Source organism: Ailuropoda melanoleuca, unplaced genomic scaffold (genome assembly GCF_002007445.2).
Source record: "Ailuropoda melanoleuca isolate Jingjing unplaced genomic scaffold, ASM200744v2 unplaced-scaffold8371, whole genome shotgun sequence".
Lineage (NCBI taxonomy): Eukaryota > Metazoa > Chordata > Mammalia > Carnivora > Ursidae > Ailuropoda > Ailuropoda melanoleuca.
Genome location: NW_023253738.1, coordinates 7878 through 31432, shown reverse-complemented (window position 1 = coordinate 31432; position 23555 = coordinate 7878). Strand labels below are relative to the sequence as shown.

At 35.4% G+C, this 23555-nt stretch overlaps 2 pseudogenes; both read left to right on the top strand.

Moving 5' to 3' along the window:
* The first annotated feature begins 5068 nt into the window (after positions 1 to 5068).
* Positions 5069 to 8568, top strand: LOC117800841 (annotated as a pseudogene).
* Positions 8569 to 20653: 12085 nt separating this feature from the next.
* On the top strand, positions 20654 to 21570 carry LOC117800840 (annotated as a pseudogene).
* The last annotated feature ends 1985 nt before the right edge of the window (positions 21571 to 23555 follow it).

The window sequence follows — 23555 nt, the reverse complement described above, 5'->3', positions numbered from 1 at the left end:
TATGAAAACACTAACTTAAGCAAGTGGAAGTTCCCCTCCGTACATGGCTTGTTATGTACATAATACAAAATAGCATCAATGCTGAATAGCATGATTATGTGCAATACATAACTACATAATAACTGTACACATCAGCAGATCTGAGAACCAAGTCACATGAAATTGAAAGCAAAACTGAATGCTTTAATATAAGTCAAAACCAGGATTGAACACTGCAATAAATCCGAAGTCCCTCCATGTACATACTTAACTATTTACAGCTAAAAACAGGCATTACAAGACCAATCTAACTATACTCATTTATGTATAAAAAACACAAATTTCACACATCACATAAAGCTTCCATTAGAACGAAGTGATATTACCAGACAAGCATCAGTGAAGTATAATGCCTCTTCTAGCTGTCACTGCACAATGCTATAGATAATGCAGCCCAGGCAATACACCCAATAACACCAGAGTCCTATACTCAAGTACAATTAACATGTGAAAGAAGCTCTCTGCAAGTGGTACTGGATACCAGGAGGAAATCTACTGCAGCCGTGCTGGTTAGGATTTTCAGCACAGATGGGTACAGTTACATTAAGAATTGAAGTATTTCAAAAAGCTTTAAATATTCTTTCTTGAACCAAAACATTCAACATTAGGTACACATGAAAAATTAACTTCTCAGATATCTTTGCAATTTAAAATTCAGATGCATTTTATTTGGCAGAGCCACTGTATGTAAAAAACAAATGCAGTTTTAATTTCTTCTTATAAACAAATTAATCTGAGTGCAGTCCTATGCTACACAACATTTTTAGCAATAAGAGTAATAAAGACACATCTGGTAAGGCCAGCAAAATAAGCTTCAAAGGTATCTCAAGACCCTGTTGGCTTCATGGTTTAACTCATGATAACCAGTTTGACATTTACCTGTCACAGAATGTCTTATTTTACAGCTTGTAGAAGACCAATTAACCACACTTACATATGGCACCAAATACCAGTTTCATGGAAAGATATGATCCTCATTATAGCTTCCTTCCTACTTCCAAACAACATGCTGCAGAAATTAACAGGGTGATATTTAACTACGGTACAACTAGAATGCCAGTCCTTTTCCAGTATACCATTAAAAAAAAAATACAGGCATATAACATTAGCCAAAGATCATACCTTGATTACATTCCCAAAAGGCAGATACACTGAAAACATGAAGAGATTTCAAGCATTATGTTTAGTACATGGGAACTAACTTTTGTCCCTATTATCTCCATGTTTCAATTTGTTGTGCAGATTTTCATACAATTTTATTCAGAGGAGGACATATACATTTTATAGGGCCGTATCTATCTAATTCTGCCTGTAACAAACACCCAAACATCCTAAAATGCCAATTATAAGTAACCCTATAAGGTCACTAGGCACATTGAACTTTGTGTACAATGTCTTCTAATTCTTCTAGGAACAGATATGACTAGGATATAAAAAGTACTTTTCTGAGTACTCCAACTTAATTTTATGAGNCTTTTCTGAATACTCCAACTTAATTTTATGAGCCTATTGTCTCAGTACCAAAACTGGATGTGGTAGCACAAACAACTCTAAAATACTACAGGCTAATTTCACTTTAAAACTATATGCAAAAATCCTACATAAAATTAGCATATCAAATCTAGGCTGATATTCTCATATAACATATTACAATTTAGTAGAATATATGCTAGGAACACAAATATATCCACAATGGATGCTCTATTAATGGTATTTAACAGTTAAGATTAAAAGAGGAATTCATTATCCAGCCCCATTATGCAAGATTAGATGTTCTCTGAATTTTTCCATTTTTCCCCACTAAGGTAGGAGAATATCACTGAAGATTCAATTCTTTTTTTTTAATATTTTATTTATTTATTTGTCAGAGAAAGAGAGATGGGGAGAGGGAAAGAGAGAGAGAGAGAAGGCTTGCACAAGCATGGGGAGCAGAGGGAGAAGCAGGGTCCCTACTGACCAAGGAGCACAACCCTGGACTTGACCCTGGGACATAGGGATCATGACCTGAACCAAAGGCAGACACTCAACCGACTGAGCCAACCAGGTGTCCCTGAAGATTCAATACTTGTTCAAGTATTTCAGAAACCTGCATGTCAACATTTCCCTAAATCTATTAGAAACATATTGCATGTCATTGGTAATAAGTAAGACACAGGGGAAATGCTTGGGGTGTTGCTGAGACAAAGGTAAAAGTAGTTTGACTCTGACTTAAGCCATTTTCCCTGTTTGACAAGTCAGTGAGTATCTAATGACAAAAAAAAAAAATCACCATGGGACACATCTATCCCCCCATAGTCCCAGTTCAATCCACAGTCTAGAATGAAGTAGAGAAATGATAAAATGGACAAAGGGTGAAACAGAATGCTGAGGCTTGCCTAAGTCAATATTTACTATAGTTATGATATCTCAGCTCAAAAGCATGTATACATCCGATGTAGCTCTTTTATAAGAGAATTTGATTTGAAAGAAGCCAACACTTACGTCAATTTCCTTAAAAATCTTCAGATAGCTGAATCAGGTATGCTTATTTTATGTCAACCATTTGTTTCATCCATTTGCTTTAACTACAGAAAGGAACTTAGAGCAATGGCTTATGGTATTTGGACTTGCAGCTTTGTGAAAATTCTTTTGGCTCAACTCCAAAATATTTATATCCACATTAGTCTGGTACATACAATTTGACTTGGCTCTGATAGAAAATGGTTAAGGATCAACTTCTGTAATTTTGGTAACGTTTGAGCTGGGTTTTGTTTGTTTGTTTGTTTTGGGGTTTTTTTTGTTTTGTTTTGTTTTTGCTTCTAAGTTGTTTTTTTTTTCTTTTGAAAAGCTGAGTAGAAAAGACTCTACACGAGCACACTAATATCATTTTATATTTATCATAGTTCATCCCAGCCCAGTCCAGCACCCAGACAAAACTGGCATTCAGAACAAGTTGCAGTGTCACTTTCTGCAAAGATTTCTGGCATTTTTCTTCTGCTTCCCACACCCCTTTATGTCTGATTCATTTTTGCTGAAAGAAAGTTGTCACTTCATAGGTGACTAACCAAGTTAAAAGACATGGTCAAGAATAGTTTTACTCCCAATCATTTCTTAAACCCATACTTCATCCTTTTGGATATAAATTCCCTTCCCCACGAGAGAATGCTCCAGGGAGGATGCCCCTTCTCATTCTAAGTGATAATTATTGATCTAAATATCCTTTGGAACGGTTCCATTATAGTTACACTTAGTATTCATTATTCATTCACTTGATTGTTTTCCTTTTTCACTTGTTTTTTGGGAGACTCTTTGTACAGTACCATATAGCAACAACCCAGTTAGCAAATACTACCAGGGAATAAAGTTTTCCAGGCTAATACATTTTAAACCAAAATTTATCCCTTTAAACAAAAAGCATTAACCATTTTGGAAAACAAAATATATATCACCCTCCTACTTTTGTAACTAGAAAGGGCTATTATAATCGAGTGAATTTTTGGTACATTTAGTAATATTCAATAGGGCTTTACACCAACTACTTAAACTAATTTCTCATTTTCCAATCTTGATAAGTCTACTTGTTTATTTTTCAACCATACCTTTTAGGTTCCATTAGAGATTCTACTGTCAAGGGCTATGGAGAGCTTTGAAGAACTGGGATGAGGTTCTTAAATTGTTATTTGCTGGTTGTACACTATTGAACATATTAGTTAACCTTTCTGAGCCTCAATTTCCTTACATGAAAACTGGGGACAACAACCTCCTCCACACCAGATGGTTGTAAGAAGTTTAATGCTCACATACAGCATGTAAAAACACTTTCAAACTAGTTTTTCTCAGACAGCATCCTTTTTTTTCTGTTTTTTTTTTTTTTTACAAAGACAGACACCACTTCTAATTATCACAGAAAATGAAAAGTGAGAGTCTTCCATCGTAAAAAAAATATAAACTAACTGCCTTCCTTTCAACTAAAAGATTCTTGTGTTTCTAAACACAATTTTAAAGATTGAATTCTAAAATCCTTATCTCTCTCCTTGGAATCTTTTTCTGCATTCTTCCAGAGAAGCTGCAGACAGAATATAAGGAGAATCAATTATCTTACAATCTATGGCAAGCTGTTTACTATTTCAATTGTGTATTATCTGTTATTTATTACTTTGTATTGCTCATTATTTCAGTTTTTGGGTAATGAGAAAAATGGCATGGCCAGATATTCTTCAAAGAATGTACCTTATTTAATTAGGTGAGAGAAATCCTAATCAAAGTCTACAAATTCTATATCCTGGATATAATTTCTTCTTTTTGAAGCTTTCTGCATTGATAAATAGCATGTTACAGTAGACCTTCAAATGACCAACTTTTCAACTACCTTAACTTAATGGGATCTTTGCATTTCATTGCTATTATAACCTTATCTATCAATATTGTCTTCTGATGCACTGGTCATCTCTGTTTACTTTTTTTCATATAATACAACGTTCACTTCAAGGGACTTCAATTCAAAACAGCCATCACAACTTCAGAGAAAATATGTATGAACACTTTTAATGGTGTAGTCCTGGAGGTCAGGTAGTAGAGAGAGGACAGAGGCAAAAGGAACCACAGTAGAAAACAGGGGAAAATGTAAGTCAATGTAAACACGGTCTCTTGAGAATTCTCTAAGAACTGAAGCTGCTTGTTCACAATCCCAAGTGGATAATGAACAGCAGCAGGGCAAGGAAGATAGTACAAGAATCTGGATACTTTATCTTCTCTTAATTGTGGTTTTCATAATATAAATCTGTCATTTACCATCAGATTTAACCCACAAATGTATAAAATGGGCTGCTGAGTAGCTACATTTGCACCTCATAGCTTTCCTTCATTGGTCAGACAAATGAGAGAAGAAATATTTGTCAAAATTACAGATACACTATTTCCTAACAGGACTGACTCTAAATCATTTTAAATTAATCTTGAGAAGAATTCTTCAGTTTTGTGGTCCACTTTTTTTGCTCTTAATAATAATCTATTAATATTCTTTTTGTAGGTACTTCTCTTGTAGCCTGAGGCCATGGATCAAGGAAATTATTCTAGGGTGGCTGAGTTTGTTGTTGGGACTCTCTAGTTCCTGGGAACTCCAATACTTCTTTTTTGTGTTGTTTAACTTCTTGTACATCACCATGGTGCTCCGCAACCTCCTCATTGTTCTCACTGTGATTTCTGACCCCGCCCTGGACACACCCATGTACATCATGCTTAGTAACCTTTCTGTTCTTGATGTGTTTCTAGCCACTTATGCAACCCCCAAGATGACTCATGATTTCCTTCATGAATCTAAGGCCATCTCTTTTGAGGGCTGCATGGCCCAGATATTCTTGCTCCATGTCTTTGCGGGGTGGTGAGATGGTACTTCTTGTAGCCATGGCTTATGACAGGTATGTAGCCGTATGCAAACCTCTCCATTATACAACCATCATGAACCTGTGCTGGTGTACAGGCCTGGTGGTAGGCTCTTGGGTCATTGGGATCATGCACTCCCTGAGCCAGTTAGCTTTCACTATAAACTTGCCTTTCTGTGGCCCAAATATTCTAATCACTGTACAACATCATTCCTCAGTGCATATAGCCAAAGCCTGCAGCATTCTGGCTGCCCACATCACTGTAGTGACTCTCTTTTTTGGGCCCTGTATTTTCATTTATGCCTGGCCTTTCAGCAGCTTCCCAGAGGATAAAGTCCTCTGTGTGTTCTCTATGGTTTTTACACCTATATTGAACCCCATTATCTACCTGGCTGCCCACATCACTGTAGTGACTCTCTTTTTTGGGCCCTGTATTTTCATTTATGCCTGGCCTTTCAGCAGCTTCCCAGAGGATAAAGTCCTCTGTGTGTTCTCTATGGTTTTTACACCTATATTGAACCCCATTATCTACACACTGAGAAACAAAGAAGTGAAATCAGCAATGCATAAGCTGAAGACCAGGTATGTGAGTTCCAGGCTGCTCTCCCAGCTGTCTCTCACAAGATAGCTTTGTTGAACTGAGTTAGACAAGAAGAAACTTCAGGAAACATAGACTTACTTTTTTCTTGTGGATCCAACATTTTAAAAAGTTACCTTATTTGTTTGAAATAATAAATGTATGTTCCTTGTTATGTATTTGAAGTAAAGAAACCTCACGTGATTATACAGTTTCTAAGCTAAGAAGTTGCTTATATTTGCTACCTAAAACCAGTAACAAGATGTTTCAAAAATTATTATATAATTTAAATTTTATGAAATTAATTTCATAAAAATTTAGGTGGATATCCATATTGGATAAACACAATATTGTTTCTTTCATGGTCTAAAATACTGCAAGTAATCTATGATTTAGTTCCAGTAGTAAAAACAATCCAATTAGTACTCCTGTTTTCATGCATTTAACATCAAAAAGTTTGTGCTATCCATCAAAAAATCCATTTAGCATGTAAAAAGGTAATACTTTCTAATCCACCTTTATCTTTCTGTCTCACATACAGAACTTAAGAAGCTTCATACACATATTTTATAGCTTTATAAAATCCCTTGATGTTAGTGTGGTACCACTTATTCTTTTTCCATTTTGTCAGTAAAAACCAAGTTGACATCAAAAGATGACACACATGAAGCTTTAGACGTCGGGCAGTAAGACCACCTAAAAATAGAACAAGACTCCCATCATCCATGCTCTGCATCAGGTATTTACTAGGCCCTGAATGGTGTTTGTACACTAGTCCTTAGGGAGGGAAGGAAATGCAAAGGTAGTTACTTTGGAGCTCACTGAACATTATGATCCAGAAACACATTATGATGTTACCCCAGTGTTATGTACCATCCCAATTTCCTCCAAGATGGTCTCAGTCTAGAATGTCAGATTCAGCTGGTACAAAAAAAGGCTGCACAACTTTTACTTTGTGGAGGTATGCTTCTTATGCTATGCAGTCACTGTGATTGTGAACATAATTTGTCCCAAGAACCTGTCACAGTCATCTTGGAATTTTAGGTTGGTGATTCATCAACCCTATTCTTGTCCTGTTGCTTCCTTCTTGGTATCACCATTATGATCAAAGATTAATTGGACATCAATGACAGCCATAGATATGCCACACGCACGTTTTTTTGTTTGTTTGTTTTGGTCATAATGTGAGAACTATTTTGTCTATAACTCCACAGTGAGAAACAGTTATTAGAGTTATCTTGTGCTCTTTCTTTAAATCAGGGATTATCCTTGGTTCTTCTTGAGGCCTTAAGCCAATTATTCTGCTCATTTTCACAATACCAAGGTTTCTTTTTACAAACACCCAAATCAGGATCAGCCATACCAGGTCTGCATGCTTCAAGTAAAGTAGCAGGAACAACATGAATTATAAACTGAACCTTTCTATTCAAAAAGAATAGGACAGGCTATGAGATTATTATACTAATCTGTACAAATTATTAAGGTANTTTGTTTGTTTGTTTTGGTCATAATGTGAGAACAATTTTAAGTCTATAACTCCACAGTGAGAAACAGTTATTAGAGTTATCTTGTGCTCTTCCTTTAAATCAGAGATTATCCTTGGTTCTTCTTGAGGCCTTAAGCCAATTATTCTGCTCATTTTCACAATACCAAGGTTTCTTTTACAAACACCCAAATCAGGATCATCCATACCAGGTCTGCATGCTTCAAGTAAAGTAGCAGGAACAACATGCATTATAAACTGAACCTTTCTATTCAAAAAGAATAGGACAGGCTATGAGATTATTATACTAATCTGTACAAATTATTAAGGTAAGCCATGAACCCATCATAGGAACTTGAATCAGATACACTGAATGTATATTCCAATGAATGTGCATTCCACTGGTTTTAGAAAAAACTTAAATCCTGGACTAGGAAGCTGGGCATGACATTTCAGAACCCTGTCTTTCAGAGTCTGAAGTATAATTCACATTGTGAATAAGAAAAGTCCAGCTGAGATGATCAGCAGCAGGGGGCAGCTCACCAGCACAGGTGGAGGAGGCCAAGGGCAGCAGGAACACTAAGCCATGTCCCCACCCAGACTATACAGCTAGGTAACAACAGCAGATATAGGTGGCAATTGGCCTAGGATACCACATTTCTTCAGCAACACTGGAGTCAACTGTGGTCACTCAGGCTTTATATTATAACTATATTGATGTATTTCATACCTTATATGATAAACATTGTCTCAAATATTTAAAAGTCCTAATATATCTGATAAGGTGTTAATATCCAAAATATATAAAGGACTTAAACAACTCAAACACACACAAAAAAACCAAAAAACAGAACCAAAAAAACCCACAATCTGAAAAATGGGCAGAGGACCTGAACAGATATTTTACTAAAGGAGACAAACAGATGGCCAACAGACACATGAAAAAATGCTCAATATCACTAATCATCAGGGAAATGAAAATCAAAACCACAATGAGAAATCACCTTACATCTGTCAGAGTGACAAGCATCAAAAAGACAAGAAATGACAGGTGTTGACAAGCATGTGGATAAAAAGAAACCTTGGTGGAAATGTACATTAAGGGACTATGGAAAACAATATTGAGTTTCCTGAAAACATAAAAATAGAAATACTATATGATCCAATAATTCTACTACTGGGTATTTACCCAAAGAATACAAAACCACTAATTTGAAAAAGATATACACACCCCTACATTAACTGCAGCATTATTTAAAATACCCAAGATGTGGAAGCCACCCAGGTTTCCATTGATAGATGACTGGATAAAGAAGATGTTGTATATATATAATGGAATATTGTTCAGCCATAAAAGAGATGAGATTTGGGGCACCCGGGTGGCTCAGTCAGTTAGGTGTCCCACTCTTGATTTCAGTTCAGGTCATGATTTCAGGGTCATGAGAGTGAGCCTTGCATTGGGCTTGCACTGTGTGTGGAGCCTGCTCAAGGTTCTTTCTCTCCCTTTCTCGCTGCTCCCCCTACCCTGTGTGTCCTCTCTCTCTCTAAAAAAAAAAAAAGAAAAGAAAAGAAAAGAAGAGAAAGAGAGAGAAATATGAGATTTTTGCCATTTGTGACAACATGGATGGAGCTAGAGGGTATAACGCTAAGTGAAAAAAGTTGGAGAGAGAAAAACGAACATCATACCATTTCACTTCTATGTGGAATCTTAAAAACAAATGAATAGAGAAAGAAAGAGTATAATCAGACCTATAAATATAAAAACTGATGGCTGCCAGAGACGGGGGGTGGGGGCTTGAGCAAAGTAGTTGAGGGGGAATGAGAGATAAAGGCTTCCAGTTATGGAATGAGTAAGTCACAGAAAGAAAAGAAACAGCATAGGGAATATAGTCAATGGTATCATAATAGTGTTGCATAGTAAGCATGGTAGCTACACTTGTGAGCATAGCATTACCTGTAGAGTTGTAAAAAATGCAAATAATGAATCACTGAACACTAAAAACTAATGATGTACCAAATGTTGGCTAACTGAACATAATAAATAAAAAATACAAACAAAAAAAGGTAATGGGATTCCTATAGTATAATTTAAATAACCATTCCTTTGCTGTTGTATATCGAAGGCTCCATTTTTGTTAACCATATCAACACTCCAATAAACATGTTTTACTTATAAAATGTGTCAGAAAAAAACTGTCAATATATGTTGCACAAAATCATAGTGTGGCTCAGTTTGGATTGCATAATTAGAGGAAACTATTTGTGAATTTTGATTTTATATATTATTCAGTTTCTTCACTCCTAGAATATGGGAATCTATTGAGGTCTGATTTTCTTTTACAGAAAAACATTTAATTTTCCGTGGATGTACTTTTCTAATATAGTATGTTTTTTTATTACATTATTTATCCATTCTGAGAACTGAACAGGATGAAAAAGTAAGGATTTAACTATAATGGAAAAGCCATTAATTGTTCATACTGTATTTTACATTTATTAACTTGAAAATATATTCAATGGATTCTATGGNAGGTCTGATTTTCTTTTACAGAAAAACATTTAATTTTCCGTGGATGTACTTTTCTAATATAGTATGTTTTTTTATTACATTATTTATCCATTCTGAGAACTGAACAGGATGAAAAAGTAAGGATTTAACTATAATGGAAAAGCCATTAATTTTTCATACTGTATTTTACATTTATTAACTTGAAAATATATTCAATGGATTCTGTGTATCAAACACAAGTTAGGACCATGATTTTTATAGCAAATGTCCAAAGGAGCTCGCAGACTATGGAAGTATATTTTCCTTATCAACTTTCTTCAAATAAATGGAAGATTTTAATTCAAATTATACATGTTAAATACCTATTTAGTTACTTTAGGGCACTGACAATGATAAGTTTTAAATTAATTACACTTCTCATATAGAAGAACCAGTCTTAGAGTAGTTTCCTAGAATAAATCTTAAAATTTACAATTACTGATTACATCATGACACACCTGGGCAGGTGTTTAAGACTTCTTTTGTCTTTCTTTATGCCACCATAATTTGATGTTTCCTTCATATTAAAGTTTTTTTTCAGCATCTGCAAACATTCCCTGTCTCGTGCATTTTGAAGTGCAAATGTCCTATGGTGTTCCAACTAAGATGAAAAAATCAGTGCAATGTACTACGACATCCTTACATGTTACAAAACAAAACAAAACAAAAAACCCAAATGATATTCTTAAATTCACCTTTCTCTTTCATATCTTCAAGGTTTTGACTATTTCTCCCTCTCTTTTGTGTAATCAATTTTACTTTCCTTTTTGGTGTTTTTTTTTTTTACCTTTTACAGTAAATTTTTTAAATAAAAAGAAACAGGAAAAAAATTCTTTTGTCCTCAATTCTTCTTCTAGCTCTCGATCCTTTTCTCATAATNTTTTGTCCTCAATTCTTCTTCTAGCTCTCGATCCATTTCTCATAATCCTTGTTCATAAGATATTTATGGGGAAACCTCTGAACACTTGTTCATACTGTCACCAATAGTTCTTTTCTTTTTCTTTCTTGTGCCCACTCCAGTAAGGCTTTTATCTCCATAATCTATTCATATTGCTTCTTTCAAGGTTACTGGTGACCTCTCTACTGCTCAATCCAGAGATCATTTCCCAATCCTCATCCTATATATGATCTATCAGTTGTACAATTTTCGATACAGCTGATCACACTCTCCCTCCTGAAACCCTCTTCATTTGGCTTTTAGAACACAATGCTCTTCTGGCTTCCTTCATATATTTTTGGAGGTGCGTTCTGAATCTCTTTTGGGGTTCTTCCTCCTTTCTCTGACCTCTTAGATTACCCCAGGGCTCATTCCTTGAGACTCTACCATCTGTCTTTCTCCACTCGTCAGCTCATTTAACCTCAAGGCTTTAAAAACTACATGGTCATGAGACATAGCTTTGCATTTTTAACTGGACCTCTCCTTCAATTTTCAGACTTCAATATCCAGCCTCACTTGGACATCTATCACCTGTCTCAAATTTAACATGTCTAAAACTGAATTCCTGATAATCTCTCAAACACCTGTTTCTCCAGGTTAATGGAGAAATCCATCTCAGTAAATGGAACCTTCATCTTTCCAATTGATCAGTCCAAAGGCTTTGGAATTATCCTCCCACACTGTTTCTTACCTCTCGTTATAGGTCAGCAAATTTTACAGCGTATATTTTCAAAATATTCTCAGAATCTGACTACTTCTTGCAACCTCTAAACTTTTGTGCTACCACCTGATCCAAGTCATGATCATTTGCTTGGATTATTACAAGCACTCATTCCTAGTAAGTTTCTATGCTTCCATAGTTTTCAGTCTATTCTAATATCGCAGTTAAAGTAATCCTAATACAATCTGTCATATCATGTCATTTCTCTGCTCAGGGCCTTCCAAAGGCTTCATTTCACACACACTGAAACTAAAGTTGTTACAAAGACCTGTAAGCCCCAATATTTCTGGTCCTTCTTACCTGTCTGATCTTAACTCAAACATTTCTCATCTTTGTTCACCCTGCTTTAGTCAACCTGGACTTGTTGATGTTTCTAGAAAATTCCAGGCACCTATATCAGGCTTCTTTGTATTTGATATCCCCTCCTCCTGGAAGACATTCTGTTCCTTTTGATATCAGTATGTCTAACTTCTTCACTTCCTTCAGGTCTTCATTCTTAAACTAATCTCCGTGAAGGCTTCTCTGACAACTACATCTACAACTACAACACCTTCAACGATATTTATCACTCTTCTCTGCTTTATATTTTGCTCCATAGCACTTATTACTATCTAACATGTTATACTGTGGACTTACTTATTTTGTTCACCATCTGCTTCTCCCAACCACCTGATAAAAGTTTCACTGAGAGCAGGGGTTTTGTTTTATTCACTGTATCCATTAAGATTGGAAAATTTCCTGGTACATGGTAGGCATGCAATAAATACTGTTGAATAAATAGGTTTTACTCTGTTTAAGGCCCAAAAATACTCTCTGCATAAACATAGTGGAGGTAAAAGTCACTCACATTCCACATCTGCTATTTATTCTTTTATTTCTCAAATCCACAGAAATGTTCTAAGCAAAAATGCTCACCTATATAGTAATATATGAGCAGCTCCTAATGAGTATCACCAAAGTCTACCAAATATACCTACTGTAATGGGCACGTTTTTCCTGATACTGATGCTGGCGAACAAATGTGTCCACTGTGCTCGAAAGGGTTGGACTTTCAGTTGGAAGACATAGTTTTTAGCATCGGTTTTTTCCAAAGTTCAACCTGCTTGAATTCCATTTCCACACGTGCAGAAGGCACCTACTCAAATCAATTTAGATTAAGATTTGGAGCCTCCACTCCCCTTTAGGAATATGTGGGGGCAATTGCACAATACTGCCAGGGTTCCATGGATCAAAGTTTGAAATGCCCTGGACTAGAAATCCCTCTGGCTGTTCCAGGTTTTTTATACTCTGATTTCTCTCCCTCTTGGTAACTTGCATGCAGACAATGAAGTCTGAATATCCAATCCCTGAAATTTTTATTCCCTTTATCCTTCTTTGTCGATACCGATTGACTTCAGTAGCCATACAAGAAATTCTTGCAGTAGCTTCCAACTGCAACTACTCCCCTCCAGTGTTTTCTACACTCTACTTAGTTCCCCAACCACTGCCAGATACATATTCCTAAAACATATTCCCCTTGCAAAGAAATGGTGAATAGCATTGCATTTTCCAACAAATTAATTACAGAATCCTAAGACCTGTATTTAATATCCTCTAATATACGGTCCAATAAAACTCTGACATATGCTATAGTCTAGCCTAGTTAGAGCACTTGTTCTTTGATTACTTCTAATTTTCTTTATTCATGCCTTTGTTTATGTTAGTTAGTCTGTTTGTACCATGTAAACTTCCATTACTATCTCTGCTTTTCACATTATTTCTCACTTAAGGTCCTTTACAAATACATATTTTTGTCTTCTTCTGTCTCATTTTTATTTTCCTCATACTTCTCTTCCACCCTCCCTCTTCCTTTTCACTCCTTCCTTTCCTGATCTTTCCAACAAAATATAATCTCTCCCAATGTTCCACACACCATAATTTGTATATATGCATTATACAGATAGATTGATAATACATATATGTATATACATATATTTATAATATATACGTCTTCTATTTGAATTTCATGTTACATTGTTTATTTTCTTCAATTGCCCTTAAAATTGCAAACAATTTACTGATAAGCAGTTTGTCTTATGCATTTTTGAATTATTTGTGTTTCTGCACATAGGAGATACTCAATTTTTAAAAAAGATTGATTAATTCAAGAGAGAGAAATTGAGGGGCGCCTGGGTGGCACAGCAGTTAAGCGTCTGCCTTCGGCTCAGGGCGTGATCCTGGCGCTATGGGATCGAGCCCCACATCAGGCTTCTCCGCTATGAGCCTGCTTCTTCCTCTCCCACTCCCCCTGCTTGTGTTCCCTCTCTCGCTGGCTGTCTCTATCTCTGTCGAATAAATTAAAAAAAATCTTTTAAAAAAGAGAGAAATTGAACAAGTGTGCATGCTCGCATGAGTTGGTAGAGGGGCAGAGAGAGAGAGAATCCCCAAGCAGACTCCCCACAGAGCAAGAAGCCCAAAGTGGGGCTGATTCCATGATCCATGACATCATAACCTGAGCCGATGAGTCAGGTGCCCAACTGACTGAGCCACCCAAGAGTCCCACAGATACTCATTTTCTTTCTTCCTTTCTTTTCTCTTCCTTTCTTTTCTTTTCTTTTCTTTTCTTTCTTTCTGTCTGTCTGTCTTTCTTTCTTTTTTCAAATTCTGAATTAAATTTAATTGAAGAATACAGACAAAAACAAGACATATTTGTTTGGCCTAAGTGATTTATAGTTCTGCAATATCAGAGTCTTTTGCTATACCTATCTTTACAGTAATTAGAATGTGGCTTATGGATGCCTGGGTGGCTCAGTCAGTTAAATGTCTGCCTTCAGCTCAGGTCATGATCCCGGGATGCTGGGGTCGAGCCCCACATCGGGCTCCCTGCTCAGTGGAAAGCCTGCCTCTCCCTCTCCCACTCCCCCTGCTTGTGTTCCCTCTCTTGCTCTCTGTCAAATGAATAAAATCTTTAAAAAAAAGAACGTGGCTGAAAACAATAGCTGTTTCACAAAAAAATTAATAGTAGTGATTGGAACAGAACTGAACCTGCAGAGAGAATGAGTTACTTTATAAGAACAGTCCAATTAAAACACCNGTTTCACAAAAATATTAGTAGTAGTGATTGGAACAGAACTCAACCTGCAGAGAGAATGAGTTACTTTATAAGAACAGTCTAATTAAAATACTCAGAAATCTTGCCTGTGGATAAATTTTCATAGAAAATGAATTCTACACCAGTTATAATAAGGTCTTAAAGTAACTAATGTATAGATATATTGGGAACATGATTTTCAGTAATGTGAATCCCTAGACAGACATATTTACTAGTCTCTAATATGAAAAGGCTTGTTAGCAATGGCCCCAGTGGGACAAAATTACACATCAAGGAGAAAGACATTTTCACCTTTACTTCCTTTTAAATAAAATGTATAAAGCACACGGAGTATTGCAAGCCATATGAAAAGAACCTATTTCATCATGATACCTCAGGTTATTCTTGTGGAACTTCTGAAATAAAAACAGTGGACAAATTCCAAGCTCTCTTAGTGAGTCTGTAAGGTGACTGAGGAATGAGACATGTAAGTTTTAATACTTCTGCCATTTCAACTAGGTCTCTGTAAATGAACTATTTAATATAATTTTCTAGTTATACTGAACTGAGACTGACTTTGTGTCTCTATGTTTGACCTCCATCTGAATGCTCTGAGTGAANCTCTATGTTTGACCTCCATCTGAATACTCTGAGTGAGTTCATTTTTCTGTATGGAATTCAACTTCAGACCCTCTTCAGCAGACTCAGCCACTGTCATCTCTAAGCTCACTTCCAGTTATATGGCACAGAATGTAGTGACACAGTTAATGGTCAATATATTTGCTTAAATTCCATTGCTTCTTTAGACACATAGGCACATATATATTTTTTAGTTGTTGCACTGATTTCCATGCATATAGTTATGCCAACATACTATTATTAGAGTGCTTAGCATACAATTTTTACAGTGAAATGTTGGCTTTGTCACTTGCTTGCTGTATTATTTGACTTGAGCTTTGGTAATGTAAAGATAGAGCTATACTTGAAGGGTTACTGTGTGCATTCTAGATTTTATATATACATAAAACATACATACTTTTTTGCTGAAGGGTGTGTCTATGTATATAATTTGGTAGAATATATACTTTACATTACTTTACATATCTATTTATATTTTTATCTACTTTCTTATAGACTTCTTAGCACATCATGAGTACACAAAAAATAGCTAATTATCTCATCCAAAAATTACAGGAGTACATATAACAATCCAATTCTCTGTATTTAATAGCTTCTAGATTTTTACAGATCTAATGTTTGGGAAATGACTGAATCAAGCATACACATACATGCACACACGTATGTATAAACACACACACAGAAAATATTTCTAAGTAACTGGATGAAACCAAAAAAGTTTTCCAAGTAGAAAAATTAGTGAAATTTTAAAAAATGATTATATTTTGTTATTTCAGTTATTTTAATGGCATCTTTGGTTATTCTAATTAAAAATTTTTTGTGAACAACTTATAAACACTGTGCACTCTGCCATTCTTAATTTAGAGTGAACTAACTACAGAGATTATTCTGGGCTCTATTCTTTCAGAGATCCTATGGAATTTATAAAAAGGCTTCAGTGACTAGGCTGGTAGATTAAAGTATCCATGGTTTAGTGCTCAAAAAGAATCACCTACATACATAGAAATCTCAATCCAACTCATTTGCATTAAGAAAAGTTTGAAAGCCCATCTTCTCTATTGCATTTGCCTTTTAGCTTGCCTCTTACAAAACTTTTTTCCCTTCAAGGATTTTTATTTGTTTCTTTTACCTTTAATTTACCTAATAAACTTTGGGGCAGAAGGGTACATGCATAATGTTTTTCCATAAGATTCTTATTAAGTTTATAGGGTACAGAGTTTATGGAAGTCCTCAAAATTAAATAGTCAAGGCAGAGATTTGAAATTAAGATTTGGTCTGGTTGAGGCACCTGGGAGGCTCAGTCATTAAGTGTCTGCCTTCAGCTTAGGGTGTGATCCCAGAGTCCTGGGATCGAGCCCCGCATAGGACTCCCTGCTCCACTGGGAGCCTGCTTCTTCCTCTCCCACTCCCCCTGCTTGTGCTCCTTCTCTCGCTGGCTGTCTCTCTCTCTGTCAAATAAATAAATATTAAAAAAAAAGATTTGGTCTGGTTGTTAGTTCTATAGTCTAAGCACTGTGGGTCTTTCTTATAAATTATAGGACTGAGGGATGCAGGAATTCTATTTATATGAAAATATCTTGTGTTCCTTATCAGTTATGAAACTCACCAAAATTAATAACTTACAATAGTTTTTCTGGTGTTGAAAGCTCTCCATTTAAAATGGATTCTTAAGTAAACAGTTCTAGCCCCAGCTCCAGAGATTTTCAATATCTCTATTTTTGCATTTATTTTCATACTATTTAACTACAAAATAGGAAGATATGCTCAAGATAATAAGACAAATGAATCAAATGGAGAGTTTTATCTTAGATCTTGGAGGCCCCATCAATGGTCAGCAAATTAGCAGAAATTGAGAATGAAATAGAAGCAGTCTGAAAATGTTCTCCCTCCTTTCGTCTTCTTTTCCACCTTCCCTTCTTTCTTTTCTCTCTCATTCTCTCTGTTCTTTCATCCAAGTCATGGTTTCAAGATGGCAGAAAGTAGGTTAGACTTTTAAAAGGATTTTTCATGTCTTGATGTCCACAATATCCAATTAATTGCTTATACTCAAATACTGCTGTGGCTTAGTTTGTCTATAAACAAGGACAGAATGATAATGTAACAATTTATACTTAATCAGCCATTATTCTGCCAGCTAAAACTGTAATGTGTTCATTCACTCATGCATATAATTATTCACATAATCTTTTTTAATGTTTATTAATTTGGGAACTATTTTTGTTGCCTTTTATAAACAGGCCCGTTGTGAAACACAGACAGGTTTAACTGTGGTGAGGAAAAAAGGCTTGATTCCTTTTCTTGTGGAGTTTACAATCAAATTCAATTACTTGAGAGGTTATAATTCCAGCTTCCTTATCTTAAAATAAATACCAACTAAGTGAGGAGTAAAACAACTTTTTATTAAGATAATTTTTATTTTCAGTTGGTTGGTATTTGGTCCTCCCTGCTTAATAAATAAAGATGTCTGAGAGTGTCCTGTGATCAGCAGACTCTCAGGGATTTTAATCATTCTGTGGAAAGTCTTTGTAGTAAGGCTTGGCTTATTTTAAGAGATTAAAGTTAGGGGTAATGTATTTCCAATTACAAGGAAGATATTAGCTTAGTTAAAGATATTAGCTTAGTTAAAGGCTCCTTAGCCTGGTACAAAGGCCAGCTAGATGAGATAGAAATTTCAAGGAATCCAGAGGCATGCTGAGAAACCTACCCTTACTTTCCTTTAACCCTTCAGTGATAGTTGTAACTTCTGTGACAGAATTTAATCTTCTTTAGTATAAGGCTCTGGTTTCCACAGAAATGCCATCCTTCACAGCCACCCCTACCCAACACTGGCACTCCCCTCTGTCCAATAATAGGTGGTATCTGAAGATGAGACCTTTCAAAATTAAACTCCTAATTGCTCACTTAATATACTTCTGCCATAGCCATTAATGTTTAAAATTTTTGTTTAAATACTGAATTAAATAATTAATATGCCTTTTGATAAATTTTAAAAAACAATATAATTCATTATATAAAAAAATTTTAAGCAAGACACAAGGGCACAACCATTTGGGAAAAAATTATAAATCTTAGTATATTCATAAATTTAACTAATTTTATTGAAAATGTAACAAATAAAAACAAAAAGAGTGCACTAAAATATTTGTGGAATATTTGTAAAAATGGCAATACCTTAACACATAAAATATCTTTATATGTACACATTACGAAGATGAAAAGTTCAATAGTAAAATGGGCAAAACCCTGGGTAGGAAATTGAAGAGTAAGAATATATTATACTAATATAACAAAATAAAAATTATTAAAAAAAAAAAAGAACTGGGAATGACTCTACCTAGATTTGCTGAAGGTCAAATAAATTTGCATTAAATGGAAAAAAAAAAAGAAATTTCATTCCAGAGAAACAGTCACCTACTTTTCTTAATTACTAGAATCTAAAGTAGGGTGTATGCACCCAAGTAAGTAAACTGCTTGAGTTTGAGAAAAAATATTTAGAGTTCTCTACATTTATGAAATATCATTCTTTCTTAAATTTGTTATATTTTAGAATGTACATACTAGTGTAGTGATGTGTTCATATAATTTACAGGTAAATAAATACACATCATAACTATTGCTGTTAGAGGAGTAGAGTGAAAAACACAGGGAAACCAACCTTTCTAAGGTAAGAGTTCTTATGTTGTGGCATTCAGATATTCTTTATTATGCATCCTAATTAGTTTCTTCAGAATCTTCTTTAATAAATTAATTTTCATCATTCCAACTTCATAAGTTATCAAAATAGAGCTATTTCTCAAAGAAAAGAATCAGAGCCTTTTTAAAAGATTTATTTAAAAGAGAGAGAGGGAGTGTGAGTGGGGAGAGAGGAAGAGGGAGAGAGAGAATCTCAAGCAGACTCTCTGCTGAGCAGGGAGCCTGAGACAGGGCTTAATCTCATGACCCCAAGATCATGACCTGAGCTGACATCAAGAGCCAGACGCTTGCTTAATGGACTGAGCCATCCAGGTGCCCCAAGAATCAGAGTGATTTAAAAAGAATTTTTTTTTGAGTTTCCTACAACTACACAGGCATAATTAGCTTATAGAAGAAAATAAAAGCAGTTCTCTTTTAGCTGATGTGAAACTAAAAATTTTATTTTTTGTATATTTGGATCAACAAGTATTATTGAGCACTATGAGTAATGTACTCTAAAAAAAATCAAAGAAAATAAAACATAGTTTCCATCAAAATAACAAAATGTGTTTATATAAATTGATAGAGAAGATATACATTGATAATATCAGCAAATATGGAATCCTTTTTTTATTTGATGCTGACTGAGGATCACGTTTTAAATTCACAGAAATTCAGAGTCAGTGGGTAGAAAAGAGCCATTATGCATGTACAAAGAATCTAAATTAGGAACTAATTAAAAAGATAAAAACATGGTATTAATTATTAACTCACATAGTAACACACTTACATGTAAATAGACACCATTAACATGTGTGAAGTAACTGCTCTCTTAAGTAGGAGGAGTACATACTTTAATAATTTATGAAGTATGTTAGTTTATACCTGCAAATATTTTCATCGAGGGAGCAAAGGCATAGTACCTAACATCTACTGAACATCTCTTATGGGCCAGGAACTATCCTAAGTAGTTCATCTATTTTAACTCTCTTTCATCCTTATAATAATCCTTTGAGGCATATACTATTATTTCCCCTAATTCACAGAGGCAAAAACTGAAGCACAAAGAGTTTAATTAACTTCCCCAAGGTCAAGTCACTAGGGATCATAAGAAATAGCATTGAAACCTGTCAGTACGACTAGACCTTAAGTTTCCTATTAACAGGTATTTTACTTATTGATTTACTTTTTTAATATGTACATATTTTCTTTATTTTTCAAAAACACAAACAGGAGGAAGAAACCATAAGTAAGTGAAATTGATTACCTATAGGGAGTGATGTAAAATGAAATGGAAGCTATGGAAGGGAGATGACTGTATTACTGGAATGCCCTTAGTCATGGAAGTGATGTGTAAACTTGTGTTTTAAAACGTGACTATCATGCTGGGATTCAGAGATGAAAGCCAAGGTTACAGAGTCATTACAAAACAAATGACTGCTTAAAACATTTATCTGTGTGCTTACGAGGATCTAAATACGTAAGTATGCTGAATGGAATTTGATACCCCAGGCTTAGCTCTGCTCATTCATGGTCACAAGAGGATGATGTTTTCTCCATTTCACTTGACAGGAAATTTTCTGATCCCATCTCACAAGTTTGAAATCATGGACCAAGGAAATAAATCAGGAGTGACTGAATTTATACTGCATGGTCTTTCAGGTTCTCGAGAGCTACAACTTTTCTGTTTTGCATTTTTTACACTTTTCTATGTATCCGTTGTGCTGGGGAACCTCCTCATTGTGCTCACTGTTATCTCTGAACCTGCACTACACGCACCCATGTACTTCCTACTCAGTAACCTCTCCTTCATCGATGTGTGTCTATCCACTCCTGCCACGCCCAAAATGATTACTGATTTCCTTATGGAGCACAAGGCCATCTCTTTTGATGGCTGTATGACCCAGATATTCTTTCTGCATGTCTTTGCTGGCGGTGAAATGATGCTCCTTGTGGCTATGGCTTATGACAGATATGTCGCCAAACCGACCCCTGTACTATGCGTCCATCATGAGTCTGCGCAAGTGCACAAGCCTTGTGGTGGGCTCCTGGCTCATCGGGGTTTTGCACTAAGTTGGTCTTCATAGTAAACCTTCTGTTCTGTGGTCCCAATAAAGTGGACAGTTACTACTGTGACCTTCCCCTGGCTATCAATCTTGCCTGCACCAATACTTTTACTCCTGAGATACTGATGCTTTCAGACAGCGGTCTAATGGCCATGAGCTCCTTTGTGCTCTTGCTGATCTCCTACACGCTCATCCTGGTTACCGTGCGACGGCGCCCTTCAGCAGGCATGGCCAAGGCTAGGGCCACCCTGACTGCCCATATCACTGTGGTGACCCTCTTCTTTGGGTCCTGCATCTTCATTTATGCCTGGCCTTTTAGCAGTCTCCCAGTGGATAAGGTTCTCTCCATATTTTATACTGTTTTCACCCCTCTTTTAAACCCCATGCTCTACGCCTTAAGAAATAAGGAGGTAATATCAGCAATGCAAAAGCTAAGGAGTCGACAAGTGCGTTTCTGAAAGTCTCCCAGCTATTCCTTGTGCTAAGTAACACCTACAATAAAGGCCAGGTTAGTGCACCTTACTCTGTCAACTACTGGTCTGTCTGAAATATCATAGCACCCATTTTCTTCCTCTTTCTAGCATTCTCTAACAGTAAGCAAACTCTCTTAGATAACAGAATTGGACTTCCTATTTTTTGCTTATGAAACAATTCTTATTTCAGACTAAAATTTATAGTAAGCTTTTTCCTTACTATAAAATGTGTCTATCAAATCCAATGCTTCTTTCAATCAACTTAATATGAAAATGTACAAAATACTAAAGTAATGTAAAATATTTAAATCATATTTTAAAGTTTCAGGATAGTGATTGATTTGCAGTTATTCTCCGGTCATCATCTTATCTGGTATCACAAATTAGAGGTAGGGATTATTGTAAATTTTACCATTTCTTTTTATGTACCTAATTGTGTCTCTATCTCTGTCTCTCTCTCTCTGTAAATGTATACAAACACCCACACTTATATTCTTTGCTATTCAAACTATTTCTATTTGAACTAAGAAGCTAAATAGACTAGGTTTTGTTTTTTGTTTTGTTTTGTTTTTTGCATATAGGGATAGTATTTTTTGCAATCTGAGCTCTCACAACAAAGTATCCAAACATAGGCACCAAAGAGCAAACAGACTACATTGCAGAACTCATTATCCAAACTCAGAAACCAAGTAAGATTCATACATTTACATTAACCATGCTACAAATATTAAAACTTGAGCTGACAGTGTTTCTTTATATCAGTGTATTAAAGTTTAGAATTGACATTCAAAGTTCAATGACTACACACAAAAATGGATATTGCTCCCCGAATAAGTAGACTGTTTTCATCAACAGTGCTAAATATATGGTTTTGTTCTCTATATTCTCACCTATCTCTATGTAATTCATGCTCTCTAATCCATACCAACAAACAAACGTAATTCAGAATACATTTTTTCGAAGGTCTCTAAAAATGAGAATTCTTTTGACTTTTTAAAGGAAGACTACATTTTCACACTTATTTAATATTTAATTCTTACAGTCTAACCCCTCTGTCACCAATTAGAAGACTGAAAGTCATGCACCGTACAAGTTAAGTGACTTGACTGAAAGTCATGCATCATACAAATTGAGTCGAGCACAATCATAATCACAAATCAGTCGAGCATAATCAAATCAGCATGTATCAGGAAATGATACAAAAACCCTTCAATTTCTAACTTCTAATACTTGAAAGAAAAGCCATTCCCCAAAGGCAAAATATGGTTTTGTGTGTAGAAGAAACGGTAGTATGGAATAGGATTTAGTACCAAATATGTTTTAAACAATTTTTGACTCATTTTTCCCTTCATGACTTTACCACTCCACAAGACTCTGTTGATTGCTTTGTGAAACACAGAAGTAAAAAAATAAACTAATATAGGACTGTGTCATATGATGGTGATGATGATGATAATGAGAAAGCCAAACATACTTAATGATCACAATGTAACATATAAATTGTACCATTATACCATCTCATTTGATTCTTACAAAATATCTGTAGAGTAGAAAAATAAGATCATACCTCTATTACTGACAATATTTAAATTTAGGTAATTCTAAAACTCCTACAAAAATACTTATGAATTCTATTTTTTTTAAATATTTTTTATTATATTGTTAGTCACCATACAGTACATCCCTGGTTTTTGACGTAAAGTTCGATGATTCATTAGTTGCAAATAACATCCAGTGCACCATGCAAAATGTGACCTCCTAACTACCCATCACCAGCCTATCCCATTCCTCCACCTCCCTCCCCTCCGAAGCCCTCAGTTTGTTTCTCAGAGTCCATAGTCACTCATGCTTCACTCCCCCCTCTGATTACCCCCTTTCTTTATCCCTTTCTTCTACTACGGAGAAGAAGTGTCTGTTCATATCTTCTGTCCATTTTATGATTTGTTTGTTTCTCATGTACTGAGTTTGAG